This window comes from Centrocercus urophasianus, unplaced genomic scaffold (assembly GCF_019232065.1).
Source record: "Centrocercus urophasianus isolate 14NV4802_14NV808 unplaced genomic scaffold, USGS_Curo_1.0 seq_10, whole genome shotgun sequence".
Taxonomy (NCBI): domain Eukaryota; kingdom Metazoa; phylum Chordata; class Aves; order Galliformes; family Phasianidae; genus Centrocercus; species Centrocercus urophasianus.
The window spans coordinates 75,096,063-75,113,579 of record NW_024884142.1 but is presented as its reverse complement, the minus strand read 5'-3'; the positions used below and the strand labels follow the sequence as shown (position 1 = coordinate 75,113,579).

At 33.6% G+C, this 17,517-nt stretch overlaps 1 protein-coding gene across 1 annotated transcript in view; it reads left to right on the top strand.

Annotated features, from left to right (window-relative positions):
• KIF6 (kinesin family member 6) overlaps window positions 1-17,517 on the top strand; it is a 140,013-nt gene that overhangs the window by 63,063 nt on the left and 59,433 nt on the right. The window lies entirely within an intron of this gene.

Here is a 17,517-nt window from a genome sequence, read left to right as displayed (position 1 = left end):
CTCCAGAGAGTGGACAGCTCAAAAACTATTATTTAGAAGTATTTAGAAGTTCAACTCTAAGCAAAATTAACATAGGAAAGACGTCTGTAAACCTGATGCTGTCTGTACCATGTTTGATGCCTTCTATGCTTCATTTTCTTATACCTGTTTCATTACAACTCCCATTTCTGCTTACATTTTAGACTTTCTGGTAACTTGAGTTAAAAGTTTTTAAGAACGTAAGTTTAGCCTACTGGAACTAAAAACAAACTTTCATAAAAATCTGAATTGAGAGGTTAACTTATTTTTGTATTTATAATATATACTTGCATGCATTTTAGGAAGAAATGGATCTCTTTTGTTTATTCTTCAATAGGAACCAAACCAGTTTTTGCATTTGTCTCAGTATAGAGAGTAGAAATGTACAGCCTGGTTTACCACAGCGGTAGTTTGAAATTATGTCTATAGCTTTAATAATTTTCTCTATAGAAGGGACAGCTGACATCTTGGCATCTTTTACAGTAAATATGTGGATGTAATTTATGCTTTTCTTAAATACTAAATCTGGAGTATTTTTGTTATCTTTTTGTCTTACCAGGTTGTATAACCTTGTTGTATTTCTTCTGTGTTAGAATTTCCAAACCTTCTTTTGTTATTGAAAAAACTACATAGAAAAAGCTTAGAGAATTTTTTTTTTGTCTGAAGTCCTTGTCATTTCCAACTTCTAAATTGCTGAAAACGCTTGTGCTGTGAAACTATGTATTCCTCACAGAAAGAAAGTATCATAGCAATAGTTTAAATTACAGCCCGGACATGTATATTTAAAGAACGCCTTCCTGTGCCACTACCAAAACTAATAGAAGTACCTTTTCCTAAGCATAAAAGTGCTGGAAATACGTACCACAGTTGCAGTGTCAAATTCTCCACAGGAAGTTACAAAAACCCACATGACTGTTGTGCGATGACTTCTGGGTCCATCTGTTTTCGTGCTGGAATCTAATATCTGGTGTTTAATCAAAGTGCTAAAATGCAAGATAAAATATTCCTTCCAGTTTTTAGTTGCAATTATACTAACAATACTTCTATGTATGTAACATCACCATTTTCCTTCTCAAGAACCAGGTGCATATTTAAAATTGTAACTCCTTTCTTATTTAAAGCTGAACATTTTACACACTTGTTTTCTGGGCAGTCGTGTTCTACCAGGTCAGGGCCTTATCAGCAAAACATCCACTTAGCTTCAAAAGGATATCACAAGATACCTTCAATTCCTTCTACTGTAGGGGCCTAGAGTTTGGGGCATATTCTACAAAGCTGAAACTGTTACAGGTCGAAGACAGCTACAAGGTTCATTGCATCCTTGCATGGCCAAACAGGATTGATTTGTTAGCAGGGATCCCCTAAAGCACTGATAGTATTTGTTTCTCTGAAGAAATGCATAAAGGCATTGTTAGTGGATTGTTTTGCTTTGTTTTCCAAATGAAGGATTTTGCTGTAGTGCTCCATGAATTTGCTTGATGTGTTTGATTCCTGTAGTATGATCTGTGTGTGGCTACAGCTTGAAAAAACATTTGGAAACAAAATCTGGTGTAAAAAGTAGCTGCTTGCTTGTTAAATACAAGTGATCATTGCATATGTGCGATGACACAGTTTTATGGTATCCCTTCTTTACAGATATTTCTGAAATGAATCTCTTGGCCTAGAACTAAATTAGTCTTTAGATACCTGCCTCTTCAGGAAACTCTGCCAAGAAGCAGCACCTATTACAAAAAGGAAGATCTGTAGTCAGCCCATTGTTCGAGAAGAGTTTTCTCTGCTGGCTTCCCCATGTAGTGACTTAGAGTATTGTGGTGCTGGCTTCCCATGTTGATCCAAGTCTGCTTTTCACTAGATCTTGGAAGGAAATAATTGACCGAAGAGTGCCAACTAGAATATGTGTTTGTTAATACAGTAAATCTTGTTAGCAGTTCTTAGTATTATCATTGAATTTATATTTAAGTTAAAGAAACTTGGGTAAATTGGGTCTCATCTGAAGTCTTTTCAGTAAAGTAACTTTAATGCTGAGATTTAAATTCTTATGATAATACCTAAAGTAGTGGAAAGGGTTTCAAAGAAGGAAGGAGAAAATCTTAAAAGAGGTAAAAAGAGGATTGAAGGTCTGGAGTGTATAGGACTTGGTTTAGACAACTTGGGTTGAAAAGGACAAAAATGTGTGATGTAAGATGTGTTCCCAGTGAATCTGAGAATGAAACAAGGAGCAAGAGAGACTGTATTCCTAGAAAGGAAGGAAGCAAGACTTACTATGGAACAAAGTGTGAAATGATTTAATGGAAAATGACCATCGAGAGATGGTAATGTGTTTTGAAATGACACAAAATTAAATAAAAAAAAGTAGTTGAAGTGACCTTTTCCCTTCCTTGATTTAACTATTAACTACCAAGTGGGAACCTAAAGGTCAAATAAAAGCTCTGACACACTTTAGATTTTATGGAACTTTTTTAAGTTAAGGGAGCTGGAGAGAGAAGAGATGCAATTTAAACTGCTGTGTTATCTAATTGTAGCCTCTTAAGGAAATTTTTAGTCAGAGGTTGTATAAGAAGGGTGTCCAAACTTTTTGCTGCATTGAGTGAATAGAAATTGTCTCGGATCACATGTATGATATAATTAATGTACATAAGTAATAAAGCTTTTTTGTATATATATTTTTATACATATAAAAAAAGGACAGAAAATAAACAAAACTATCAGGTTGGACTTGTAAGGCCTGGTTAACAAAATCCAACAATCAAACCATTCCTATCATCATCCTTTTTCATCTGCTAGTAATGGTAATGACATCAATGCTAAATAAAACAATGACTGTGTTAGCCATGTTACAATCAGTGAGCTCTTTGCAGACTTCACATCAGTTATTCTTTGCACTGCATTTGCATGTCAGGCAGTACAGAGAGCAAAAGGGGAAATAGCGAAATACCAAAATGGAGTTATGTCTGATAGCAGATCATTGATGCAATAGTTTGTTTGTTGCTTGGAACCTGTTTGATGTTGTTTTTCCTGACATATATGTAAAATTGAATTTATTATTACTGGACTGTAATACTTTGAGCACTCAGATTTTTAACACTGGCATACCATTCTGGGGCTAAATTGAGTTTTTGTGTGGCTGAATGGAATGCCCATCTTGGTTGGATTGAAAAATGTCATAAGGCTTTTTTTACCTAAACATTTCTGCCAAATGCGTACAGGAAGTGGCTTTGGCAGTTGTATCCAAACAAGTAACTTCATTTCCTGGAATCTGCATTTTTGCAAAATGCAGACTTGAAAAAAGAAAGTGAAAAGAGGGATGTTAAAGGACAGATGAAAGATCACTAAAAGTTTCAAAAAATTGGATTGCCCAGATTATTAAACTCATTTTTTTATGTACAGTCAGAAAACCATCATGTAACTTAATATTTTCAAATTATTAACTTCTTCATGTAATAATACTATAAAAAAAGTCTGACTATAACTGCATTTAGTGCTTATTGGTAAGGCAGTTGTAAAGCAGGCACAGTGTAAGTATATGCTGTATGACCACACAGGTTATAGGTGCATATTTCCTACTGGAGGTTTAGTGAAACTTACATTTATTACTGTGAAAGCCAGAAAAATTGAAAGAGGAGAAATGTTGTCATATTATTTTCAGTCTAAAAGGAGATATGAATTGACGTAACGTAATAAAATACTAAAAATATCGATTTTATCTGTCTAGTCAGGTAGTATTTATTTCTTATTCTACAGTAAATTCATTTTTTTTCTAGTCTACCTTGCTGATTTTGAATGTGTTATTTCCTTCTCTTTTCTCCTACTGTCTCCAAGCTAATACCCTGAGTATTTCAATAACAATTACTGCAATCTTTCTTATAGTGCTGGATGACTGCTTATAATATAAGCACACTCTTCATATTCTTGTGCTCATACTCTTAAGGTCAAATCATAGATTATTTTTTCAGCTGTTTGAAAAGAGGTAGTTCAATAGTTGGCTTGTGTCAAATGATTTTTAAATCATTTTATCAAACTAGGGGCTATTTCAGAAATAACTGTATGTTAAAATATGCAATAGTAATGAGTCACATTTTAAGGAGTCAGATAGGAAACTTGAAATATTGCCATTTTCTTAGAAATAATATTGAAAAATCCTAAGTTTAGAGAGGAAAGTAAACATTTGTGATTCAGAAGAAATTTTAATGTCAGAGAAAGATACAAAATACACAAGTTGTGGAGAATTAATGATATACCTTCTGATTTATTCAGTTGGGTATTAGTAGACTGTATATGAAACAACTTAGTAAAACTGTTGATTACATGTGATGTTTTCAAATCGTTAAAAATTGCTTCTAATGGGTGTAGGCACAATGGAAAAAACTTTTGAACTGGTTCAGTGCAATAATTAAAACAAGCAAGGATAGTCACTGCATATACCTTTCTTAGTGTGCATATGTATTACGTTATAAATGATGAGGACTGTAACTTTGACTGGACGGAGATTTTCCTTCCTGTTCTATTTTTTCATATTTCTTTCAATATTTTACTCTTAAGGCAACCACCTGTTGTTTTATTCTCCTGTCATTTTATAGTTCTCATTTTTTTCTGTAAGTACTCTATTGTCACTTTAAAACTTCTGACAGTTGTCTTGCTTGCAGTTGGTTTCACTGAGTACTTGCACCACTCCTTGTGTTTCTAAATAAATCGCACTTTTTACTAAGAATATTTCCTAAATAATGTATAAACTTCTGTTAAATAGCTTACTATGTTTCTGATTTCTTACTGAATATATGTGATAAATATATTGTCTGAGTAAGTTTTTTAGCTGACTTGGAACTTTCTTTTCGTTTATCATGGTTTTTCATTGTGTTCACTATTGTTTGCATGTTTCTGCTGAGATAGTATCTAAATTATTAATTAAAAAAAACAGCTTTCCATTACGTTATGGAAGCAATACGTTGCATTGAATATATTCCCTGGGATGCAGACTGGGATACAGGGCATCTGTTTTTTATTTTAGGCTTTTTTTTCAGTAAGATTGTGAACTTGTGCAAGTGATCTCACCTCTCTGAACCAGTTTCCTCAATTGTAAAATAAATTTGAGTAGCTTATCTTTCAAGATTGCTTTGAAATGTCATGTTCAAAGGCTATCTGTAAGTGCAAAGTCTTGTTTTTCTGACATCAAGGAGAAGATTGAATGATTTGTGAAAGTAAGAGTGAATTAGAAGCAGAGACCAATACAAAGCTTTGGAAGCCTTTATTCTGTAACACATTTGTTCTTGAAATTACTTCTATTTATTGGTAGCTAATTTGTTTGGGTAGTTTTGTGAAAAATCTAGATTATGTTGGCTGCTTAAACTTCTACACAATCACAGGTGAGGAGTTCTTGTTACAGTTTGTTATGTATTGTAACTTCCAAGAGTAAGCTACATGAAATGTATTTCATACACTGATATTGCTACTTGCTGAGTAAAAGAAGAGTTAGGTACTCAGCATGGACTGAGAAACTTCCTCTTAGTAGAATGATTATATTTTTTATTCCATGTATGTCAGCTTTAGCTCTGGAAATAAACTTTTCTAAACATTTGAGAAATTTTCTTTAATTTTTCAGTGTACAGAAAGGAGTAGACAACAGTTATAAATGCTATTCAGAAATAGGTGGAAAAAGTTTTTTATTAGATGTGTTAGGACTAGTTTACTTAGGGGAATACTGAAAGAAAAACTTAGGCAAGTTTATTTCATTAACTAAAGCCTATTATGAGTGTCCTCTTGGCTCTAAGGTACATTACATTTAATATTGAATTAAACTTGTGACGTGGAATTTCCATAATATGTTGTCTCCTTTTGATCTCAAGGAAAAGAAATTTAAAGCTGCTGAAAAACTTAATGTACTTGGCATTCAGAAAAAAATTAGGAAACTTTCTAATGATAGATTTGCAGAACATAGATTTGCAAGCAGCAAAAACATCCTTAATTCTATGTCTTGACTTAAGTAGATTTGAGCTACAGAGTGTAGCAGTGCGAAAGTTTTCTTTTGATCCTTCATTCTATGTTCATCATATAGTTCATGAGGTTAGAAATGTTAATTAAAAAGGAATTGGGAGATGGGAATTGCGTTCATGCAATATGCGATTTCACTCAAATATTTTGAATAATTTTTCTGAAATGAAGTCCCCTAATAAAGCTATTGACACTACATAAATTTTTGGAAAACCTGTGTACTATTTTGAGTCAGAGAGAGACAATGGGTGCGTCCTGTCAATGTGAGCAGTTAGCTTTGTCATTGATATCGCTGGACAAGAACGCCATCAGTTTTGATTAAGCTAGCTTTTAGAAACACAGAAATTAAATACGAGTAGATGCATGAGAACACAGAAGATTACTTGACTTTTTGTCTCAGTTTGTTAAACAACGTAAGGATAATTATCTTTCTACTTTTTTTCTCTTTGTATGCTGTGGAGACTGTAGTAAGAATAACTGCAGCTAAAAATAAGTATGGGTAGGAACTGCAGAGCACTTTTTTTTAGTGATGGTATGAAATGCATTTGAAATTATAGTGCCATTGTATATATATTTTTACATGAGAAAATTACTTTTTAAATAATGAAGGCTACCTAGTAATATTGAAAGAATGTTGTTTTTCTTAAGTGTTCAGTTTGAGGAGAAAGGCAAGTGCATCTGCCTTTCTTAACTATATGCGTATGTACATATGACGTCAGCTGTCTCTCTGAAAAGTATTCCTATTAGTGTACCTGAGGATGAAGAAAGTGCCAGTGCAATATCATTTGTAGGTTAAGGAATGTAGCTTTGAAAATCACTTTTGGAACTGTGTAATTAAATAGCATAGATATCCATCTAATAGTAAGTGATCTGTAACCACTACAGTTTTTCATGGTCTTGTGGAATGTAAAACATTAAATACTTTTTATACAGCAGTCATACATTAATAGGGCAAAAACTGAAATGGACAAGAAATTGCTAACAATGCACTAATAGGTTTCTGGAAAACAAATGTGAATTATTTTAAGCAAATAGATGTTGCTAAATCATAGGCTGTATTTTACCACACTGCAGTATCAAATTTTTCCCTGACTTATATTTCATCAGGAAAGGTTGCTGAACATAAAGAGGAGGAACCATTATTTTGCTGAATATGAATATTTACTGTTACGACAGCAGAACTTACTGTTAATAGGGTAGACTACAGCAACCCATAAGTACAGGTTAGAAAGCACTTCCTGCCTTTGGGGTCAATTTATGATGGAAACTTCATTAAAAGTTAAATTAATTGCATCATGGTGAGGTTTCAGGAATAGTGGTCATACTGGTTGAGAAATTTAGCTTTCATGTGTTATATTACATCTTCATTTTAAGCCTTAGAGAGTTATAAACACTACTTTTACTTATCAGATGTGTTGTTAAAATCCTGTTGGTTGTTTTTTTTTAAGAATGTTTCTGAATTTTCCGTGATAAGTGCCTTGTGCCCAAGGGTATTTACTTGAATTCCAGAAATATTTGTATAATGTACATGAAATTACTCAAGCATTCTTTTCCAGACAATCTAGAGACACTATAATGCTACCACATACTATTTTTCAGTCTAGAGTTAAGGAAGTTCTATGCTCATAATTTACGCACGGCTTGAATTCACAGAAGTTTAAAGAGGCATTTAGGTGATATGTAGGATTGGATGGTAACCCAGTTGATTCTGGTAACACCTTAGTGCAACTTCCTTCCATCCTTCACTCAAACACATAAGTGTTTAGTTTCTTGTATTTTAATGAACTCAGTTTTTTTAACTACCCTGAAGCAGGAAGTTGCATATGTTGAGTATTCTCTGCATTGTGTATTATACTAAGAAAATATTACATCTGCACAGTTAGGTTTCTGCAGTAGTGCTTTGGCTTTAGAATGATTCTTTTTAATCTCTGCTTTGATATCGCCAGGGCAGAGATGCTGTCATACCAAGCAGAGGTACCTAAAGATAGATATTGGTGCACGCTGCCATACAATAGCATCTTTGTTGTCAGGCTAGGAGGTTAGAAGTACATTGATGGTTACCCTGTAAAAATCTGTTCATTTATATAACCAGGAGGAAAAAAAAAAAAATGCTTTTCTAAAGCCTAAAATGTTGTAGAAATGTTGGGGAAAAAAAAAAAAAAAAAAAACCCTATCACCCTGTAAAATAGACGAATTATTTATCAACTAGTAAAACATTGTAAAACATACAAAAACTGAGTGCAACAAACTATCATCTTTCCTGTGTATACAAATTCCAGCCTGTACTTTATCCTTTTCCAAAACCCACCATCTTGTTCAGAAAGCAGCTAACTCTGGTAATGCTAACAATGGGTAAAGGGAAACTTCAAACTCTATTGTGCTTAAAACAATCCTTGTATCAGATCCTTTGCATTTGTGCAACTCTGCTGCTGACTTTAGAATTCCAATACTTGGTGGACTGTCCTCACAATATTTCAGTCTGATGTATTTTTCTTTGTTGTTGCCAATTACTGTGTTTTTGACAAAAACATATTTTCCATTCAGTGTACATGATTCTTTCTCTGTACCTATTGACATATTAGCAGAATCTGACTGTATTTTGTATTAAAATACAAAGATGTATATAAAATTTTTGAGTTGCCTGTGAACTTTTATGTAAAGAATGCCACAACTCTGTCTTAGAATTTCTTGAGTCAGAGCCATATTGGAAGAATGGCAAAAGAAACATACAGCTGGAGTTTATTTCTCTTGCATGTAGTCCAATTTATGTCCAACATATGGCTCCTACTTACAGCCTTCCTTGAAGTTTAAGACACATCCCTATTTCCATGTCAAGTTACTATCCCTGACTGTTGATACTTGCCAGACCTACAGCTTCTCCTCTGTTCACCTCTCTGGGTTTTACTAGATTCACAAAAATTGGCTATCTAAAGTGAATTTTGACTAAGAACAGTTAGCACATGTATTAACAATTCTGCTAGCCAGTGTGGCAAAGGACTGGGGGTAAGTGGCTGGAAAGTTTTCTCTGAACCTTTTCTTCTGTGAAACTATGACAGCAAAATTCTTCAGTAAGTATGTGATATACATCCATGGTTGAAATTCCCATGTGGAAAGGACATTCTTATACGTTAAAAATTTTGTCTTGTCAAAACCAGTAATGTACTCTTCATTTACTGGAATAGTTTTCTATATAGCCTATAGTCTCAGTTGTAAGATTGGCAGAACTGTGATTTTTAAACAGATGTCTACCTGTTTTATGTCCCATTATTGTAAAAGTTTGATGCCCGACAACATATAGTAGTCTCAAAGTCTGAAACTAAAGGATTTTTATGTTACATTTTTATTTTGTAGGGAGTTACTTCAATTTTTTTTTTTTTTTTTTTTTTGGCGGAACACATTTAAATGTGAAAGTGAGAGGTTCCTTATTGGTGTGTTATCCAGTGGACCTTACTTTTTCTATCCCACCATAGCTGCTTTGTCTTTGGCATAATTTATATTGTAGAGCCATGTTCATTATCTACTACTGGTGTACTTCATATAGTAGAAGTAACAAAGACTAAACCAAACCAAAGAAGAAAATTGTTCATGAGGTTGTTGTAATTCCAAAAATGTGCATTTTTCTACAAAAATGTAGTTTTTACTTGTCTTCGTTTTCCCAAGTCAGCAAGAGAGTGAAAAAGAAAGAAGTGGTGTCAGTATGTGTATTAAGGATTAAAGACAATTCATTTACTTAATATATACCAGGAATTCTATGCCAGTTTTCAACAAAGAAGATGTAAGTAAAGGTAAAGTAAGGGTATTTAATTGTAATTCAAATAAAGTGATGGAAATTGTCTTCATTGGGAAAATAACATTTAGACCATCTACTCTGAAAGGCAATGTCCAGATGTAACACTGAAAGAGCATAGCATGTAGCTCTTGAGTGGATGTGTATGATGACAGTATGTGACCAATGAATACAGTGTGCGTATTACCCTCATTCAGAAAGTGAAGTTGGACAGCAATATCTTCAGCTAATATTCCACTCTTGAACTATGTTGACACCTAAACAATGGTTTTGGGACAGAACGCAAAGGAAAGCATGATCAAGCAGTAAGATATTTTATAAATTCTTCTCAAAGATAGAGTGTAGCTAACTAACCTAAATGCTTGCTCAAGAGTTATGCAGCAGACTAGATCTGTATAGATTAAAGCCAAATACTTGATACTGCTGCATGATGTACTTTAAGCACGATTATGCTCGTGGTATTGAAACAGTTTTTAATCAGATGAAGAAAAGGGGATATCACATTCCGTTGTGGGTGGGGAAAGCTATTTCTTCAGAATTGGTCTGAAGAATGGTCATGTTTTCTGTTGTAAACACTGAGCTCAAGAATAAGGTGTTTACTTATTAAATTTGTAAGTGTTTTAATATTGGAGATTTTGTTACTAAAGGCAAAAAGAGACTTTTTAAGAAAGTGGAAATATTTTAAAACAGAAAGATAAAGCTTTGCCTCTTTAAATGAAAGTTATATGGAAATATGAATTATGAAAACATTTGGAGTAAATACCAAACAGAGATTATATTTGGTAATTGATAGTTATAAAATCAAATCAATGTGATGTGCAAATGAATATTCTGAAAAAAGTTAGGATTGTAACCATCAGAGGTGAGAAATTTGGAAGCAACATTGTAAGCAGTATAGTGGAATTGAGACATGAATATCTTGTATCATAAGACTGTCAAGACAATCACATGATAGGAATAAAAATGATCTCGCAGTTATAAGTAATCCTGTGGATATCAGTGTTTTAGGTAGCAATTTGTTGACTTTGAGATGATGTTGAAAGTTGCAATTAGTTTTTCTTAACTAAGATTTTTGCATCGATCTTTGCCTGCTTGGTTTCTTGGAATGCTTGGCAAAGTATACTATTTCTTTTGGTATTTTATGGGGAGCAAATAATTTGCCTTCCTAGTGTACCTAACTCAAACATATGGACATTAATTTAAAAAAAAAAAAAAAAAAAAGAAAAGAAAAGGAAAAAAAGTTGGGGAATCTCAAGGATCAAGACATTTCTGAATGTTTCCCTTCTGAGAAATAACTGCGTGGTTTTCAACTAATAGATCCTCCTATTTATGAGGACTTAAGACCTTGCCTTCTCTTTTTTCTGGTGATACGTTGTAACTTCAAGAATTTCAACTTGTTAACTAAAAATTAGAAGTGCTTGATAAAATATTTGGGGGTGTTTGTTTCTGGTGTATATATCTACTATCTAGCATGTTTTATGGCTGCAGACAGGTCTTAATGACAAAGGCCATAGAATCACAGAATGGATTCTATGGAAGGGACTTTCAGATGTAATCTTGCCTAACCCCACTGCTCAAGCAAATCCACCTAGAGCAGGCTGCCCAGGACCATATCCAAGTGGCTTTTGAATATCTTCAAGGAGAGATTCCACAACCTCTCCAGGCAACCTGTGCCAGTGCTCAGTCACTCATGTACTAAAAATGTGTTTCTTGATGTTCAGAGGGAACTTGTGTTCATGTTTGTGATCATTGCCTTTTGACCTGGCACTGGATAACTGTGAAGGAAGTGTAGCTCCACCTTCATTACCTCCTCACCTAAGATTTTCATGTACACTGATAAGGTCCCTGAGCCTTCTCTCTTCTAAGCTAAACAGTTCCAGCTTTCTCAATCTTTCTACACAGGAGAAATTCTCAAATCACTTCATTATCTTTGTGGACCTTCACTGGACTCTCTCTAGTTTGTCCAGGCCTCTGGTATATGGGAGAATTGGACACAGTACTCAAGAGCACCGTAAGATTAGCACTTATATGTTTATTATTCAGTTCACTTAAGATCAACGGGAATATCCAGTGCCACTGGAGATATCCAATTGTTTCACTATTGAGAGTTAAAAGAATTTTAATTAAAAACAAAGGGTAGATACTTCATTCTTTGCTTTTTCCTACAAAAGTGAAAATGTTGAGGATGGAAATAATTTATTATTCTTTTTTACAGTTTTCATTTGGAAAGGATTTGATGTTAGGTACACTTTGATATCCTAAAAATGTGATGAGCTGTTTGCTTTTTATCACATGGATTGTTTCTACTTAAAAATCCTTTCTATTTTGATTAATTTAGTATTTCTATGGAATCCAGATTTCTCTTATTGCAAAGAGTGATTGCTAATGGCTGTAACTCAAAACCATGTGAACTTAACTGAACTTTCTAAGGCATCTAAAGAATGTTCAAGTTAAAATTAATCTTTCTTCTGAAGGAATCTGTTTCTGAAAGCTTTATTTTTAGGCTATTAAAAGTAAATGGGTATAACACTGCATAATTTTGTTCTTAAAATTTTAATATGTGTGCTATTTATCATTATTGTCAGCAAAAATCCAGAGCTATTTGCCGTGCTTTATCCTATTATTTAATGAGTAGTATGATTTCAGCTAAACTATTTAAAAATGATTAATGGCATTCATCAGAATGCTCTATTAAAAATGAAAATTATAGTTTTGCTTAAACCTCCTTGAACTTCTGGATTGTTAACATTGATTCACATAGTAAGTGAATCACTTTTGGTAAGACTAGATTACAGAAAGATGTATATAACATGCATAATTTTTATTTCTTATATTTCCCCCTCCTTGTGCAAAGACAGTGTTTCCTTTAAAATAGACATTTTTTCCTTCAAAGTAGGATGGATCCATACAAAAGTGTTGCGTTTGTGTTTTTTTTTTTAAAAAAGAATTTTAAAGCTTTGAACAACTGAGGGAAGTCCAAAGAATGGTTAGCCATTTTGTTGATATGTGTAATTCCTGGGTCCATAATAACCACCTCATTTTCATAACCATTTAATTGATCCCCATTTCATAACCATTACAAATAAAAGTGGAGACATATAGACATCTATAATATAGGTATACAAAGTACTGGTACTAACCACAACCAAATGTTCTACCAACTACTTAGAGACAAATCCAGATGCAGACTCACTAAAAGGAACCCCTTTTGTAACTCATGAGGTACAAAGTGCTTATTTCTGAAGAGAATTCGACACGTTACTGTCAAGTTTGGTGTTAAAGAATATGTGAATGACTGAGGAAAATTACTCAGGTGACATCTAAATTTTTTGTTACACATGCAAAGGACTCACTTCTTGACTACACTACAACCTTCCTCACTATCTGCTTGTCCAACAGAATGTCACATGCCTAGAAGCCTTCAGTTTTGAGTAGACTAGTTAAACCTTCTGAAGGATCAATTCTGAGCCCATAGTTAGAGTACAACTAATATCTACTGGCTGCACTGACCACTGTTATTTAACACATGAGCAATGGCATTAGAAAGAAGAGATGCTGTCTGTAATGTAATGGTTACAGCAAGGAGGAAAATGTTTCCTCAGGAACTGAGTGTTTGAAATATAGCGTGGCAGTTGCAGGGAATTGTATACTTAATTTTTGGACTTAGGTATAAAAGAAACTATCATGTTCATTCTCAGAGGCTCCAATAAAGCTTCAGCAAAAGAAGAATCAAAGTTAATTCTGCTACAAAGAAGTTTCACTTGTATCTTAATTTCTAATTTTCAGCTGCCAGAAAAAATAAGAAATGAGATTGGTAAAACTTATTCATCTTCGACATAAGTCGATAAACCAAATTAAAAATTTGTTACCTAGAATGTTGAGAATGGTAAAAAGACATACAATAGTCTCTGTCATGGTTACTTCTCTTAACTCTCCTGTGCACCATTTTTTTTTTTTTTTTGCACTAAAATGTTCCTACTGAGATGAACAGACAAATAGACTAACAAAAAACACTTGTTATGAAACAGTTACTCCAATCCTTCAGTTAATAATCTGAAATCTTAAGATAACTCCAGATTGGTAGGAATTGAGAGCACACCAAATGCAGACAATTTTTTTCTTGTCTGCCACAGATATAGAAGCACACAGACTTTAGAAAACCTCACTATCCTAACAAAGAATAAAACTAAAATGTAATATGGAATTAGAAGTAGAGTATATTTCCAAAACCAGATTGATGGAAAACAAGTCGTCATTCCTCTGTTGAACTGTTCTGAAAATGAAACACTCCTTTTTTGTGGTTTATGGTGTTACCGGCAAGACTGGTGGCACAGCTGGTTCTTGAGGCACCAAAAATACAGTTTGTACCTACAAGTTTGTGCCTAACAAAAAACTTTACTTGCATTTAGTCCAAGCTGTCATGATTCCATTGATGTAGGTTGTCATTTGGTAGAACTCTTAAAATATTCTTCTCCCACAGTTCAGTCATTTTTCTAAAATTATGAGAGATACATTGAAAAGGAATATTTAAATGTAGTGTCTGCCACTCAAAACAGCCTAAAATATGTAGATGAGAAATTTTATTGGGAATAATCTATTTTTTAAAAAACATCTGTGTAGCTGAAAAAGACAGACAATCTTATGAAAAAAATGAAAGCCTATTTTCAGGTCTAAACAGGAGCAGCAAATGTACAATTACAGGAGCGACTAACACAATTTAAGTTGAATTGAGATTCAGTAACATATGAAAGGTCAAGTAGAAATCTTTAGAAAAATTAGTTTTACTTCTCTAAGATATTTTAAAGGTAATTTTGCGGCAATATTATCAAAAGCAAAGATTAGTATCACAGCATTCTAACATGTTGGATTAAAATATTGGCCCTGTCTTTTATTGAGTAAAATTTTTTTGCAAAACCCAATGCTTAAGAGAGGAGGCTTCGAGTTTGAAGAGAGAGAAAGGCACAGTTGGTTGATAATGTTCAATTTTTGATACATCTCACAGCTTGAATAGACAGTGTAGACAAAAGTGAACCTTATTTATTCAGATGTGGCAGCACCATTGGGTGGGTCTCTTAAAGTTTCTGTGGGTTTGACATCATATTTTCCTTTGCATCCACCCCCTGAACTTCTGCCAAGCCTACCATGCTGCATTTCTGCTTTCTCTTCATACCTACTGATTAAGGAATTTCAGTGTGCATTATACATATGTATTATACAATCAGATATGATCTCACAGGCAGCTTGAATGTAAATGGTTGTAAAAAGCTGAAAAATATTTGTCTCTTTTGAAACATACAATTTATCATATATGAAGTGCTGAAAAATGTTTAGTAATGCTCGTATCAGAACATGAAAACTTGATTTTATCGGTAAGTATGTGACTTTGTTCCTCTCTGCTTATATCTGCAAACATTTTGTTCATACTAACTAGACACTGATTCTCAGTATCTGCACCCTTAGAACAACTCTGTCCTTATTTTTGAATCTGATAATTCTGCTGTCCATTGACTCTTTAAAGAAAATTTAAAAACATAACTAAGTAACACAAAGTAGGCATGCTGTAAATCTTCAAATTTGAAGCAGTGAAATTATTAGAAAATTGGTGAAATTATTAGAATCCATAACTGAAAAAAAAAAAATATATATATATAGACCAAAGTGGTCTTGTTAAACTGATGCATATTAGAAAAAAAGTATTGTCAGGTGAAGTCATGGACATTTTATTTCTCACTAGCATTGTACTTCACAGCATTTAACAGGCAAACTAATATGCTTATTTTCCAGAAAAGAAAAATGAAAGGAAAATAATTTCAGTAATTTTGATCTTTTTGCTTTGAGATCACTCTGAGTTTCAATCTGGTACAAGACTTATGATGTGTCAGTAAGGAGCATAAAGCTGAATTTGTGTCTGTCGTTTGCCATTTAAGATCAAGCGGCTTTTGTTGCACAAGTGGGCCTATTAAATATACAGTGGATTAGTATGAAAAATATTGTTCTTACCTTTGTTGTTATCTGAGATTTCTTATAGCAAGTAAACTGAAAAAACAGCACGATTGGTTTTAGCAGTCATATGCCTTTTGGAATTGTGGTGGTGCTGGTGATGTTCTTTGTGAATTTTAAAATAATAATTTTCATCTTCTTTTAAAATGAGTTTATACAAAGGATGAACTGAGTATAAATATTTCATTATTCTATATATATGTGTATACTTGTATGTATGTATTTATCAGAGTTTCAGTGATCACGTACCTGCTAAAAATAATTATTGCAGTAGATATGGTGCTTTGATTTGTGTCCAAAATAGTTCTGAATAAGTTTGTCCTTCTGCTGTTATATATTTCCACTATCAAGGGTTACTGCTATCTAAAAAATATTGTATACAGAACTATTTTGTATGTAACTTTTTCTCTTGACTTTATGTGGATAAAATAATGCCTAAGTATGAGCATGTGCTAATTAACTCAAGCTCCAATGAGTTAATAGTTCCATGAAAATTTTCACTTGGCCGTTGCAGTCCAACTTGCAGAATCAATGTGCGAAATCACAATAAACATACCAAAACTCAAAAAGCATTTCTTTTACCTCTTTCTCCCATGTAGGCAAACAAAAAAACCTCCACAGCAAGAGAAAGTTAATTACACCACATTCTTATTGAGTCTAAATTTATTTAGTCTACAGGTCATCCAGAGACTGTTTTGCAGTTCCATTCTGCAGGGGTACCATGAGCAACCTACTTTTCTACTTTCCATGTTTGAAGTACACCCTAAGGAAGATATTCATATATAATGTGTATCATCATGATGAATTTAGCTGAGCTTTAGAGCAGGAAAGTATTTGTTGTATATTTTATTGGTGTCTGTTTTCCAGTTTATTAGTATTTCTTGGCTGTTGGAATGGCCGTTTGGTTTTACCCCAGTTCTGTTATATCAACTTCTACCCATTTTGAACAGTTGGTCAATACATACTTCTAACACCTTAGTTCTAGTACAAAGACTCATTAGAAGATTTGTCTTTACTCTGATTTGAAAATGCCTACAATTCCTTTGTTCATATTTGGTCATAAGCCGAAACAGATAAAAGAAAGGGCAGGTTGACCATTGGAACATTTTTCATAAGAACAAAAACTCACAAGTTGTACCAACTGTCATCCTGAAGTTCTTCACCCAGCTCTCAGATGGGAACTTTCCTTGAGCCAAGGGGATATTTTGCTCTTCTTGATTTCAGTGGAAAATCTGGAAAGTTTTGGTAGACAGAGCACTTAGTAGAAATAGAAATACAAAGTCTTCCATTGTGAAAATGTAAATTTTTGCAGAACAGATATGTGGGCAGAAAAGTGGACAGCTGCTTTTATCATCAGAATACATAGTCTGTGAGGAGTCAGAACAGCTATTCCCAAGAGTTTGTTTTTGTCAACAGTCTTAATATTCCTCCCCCAAAATAGCTCAAATTGCATCTTCAATTCTTCACTTCCAAAGAATTGTTTCCAATTCTTTTTGCAAATTAAATTGACAGCCTGTGTCGTGAGAACTGCTTGAATTCCCAAAAGCTTTCATACCAGGACCAAAATCTGGCTATAAGTTGGACTTATGAAGGATAGACTGTGATTCTTATTTCTGACAGGTTGTAGTATCTTCTAACACAAACAGTAGCATGAAATTGATACCTTCTGAGCCATTTTCCAGACTTAACTAAAGAGCAATGCAAGTATTTTCATTGGATCTTACACA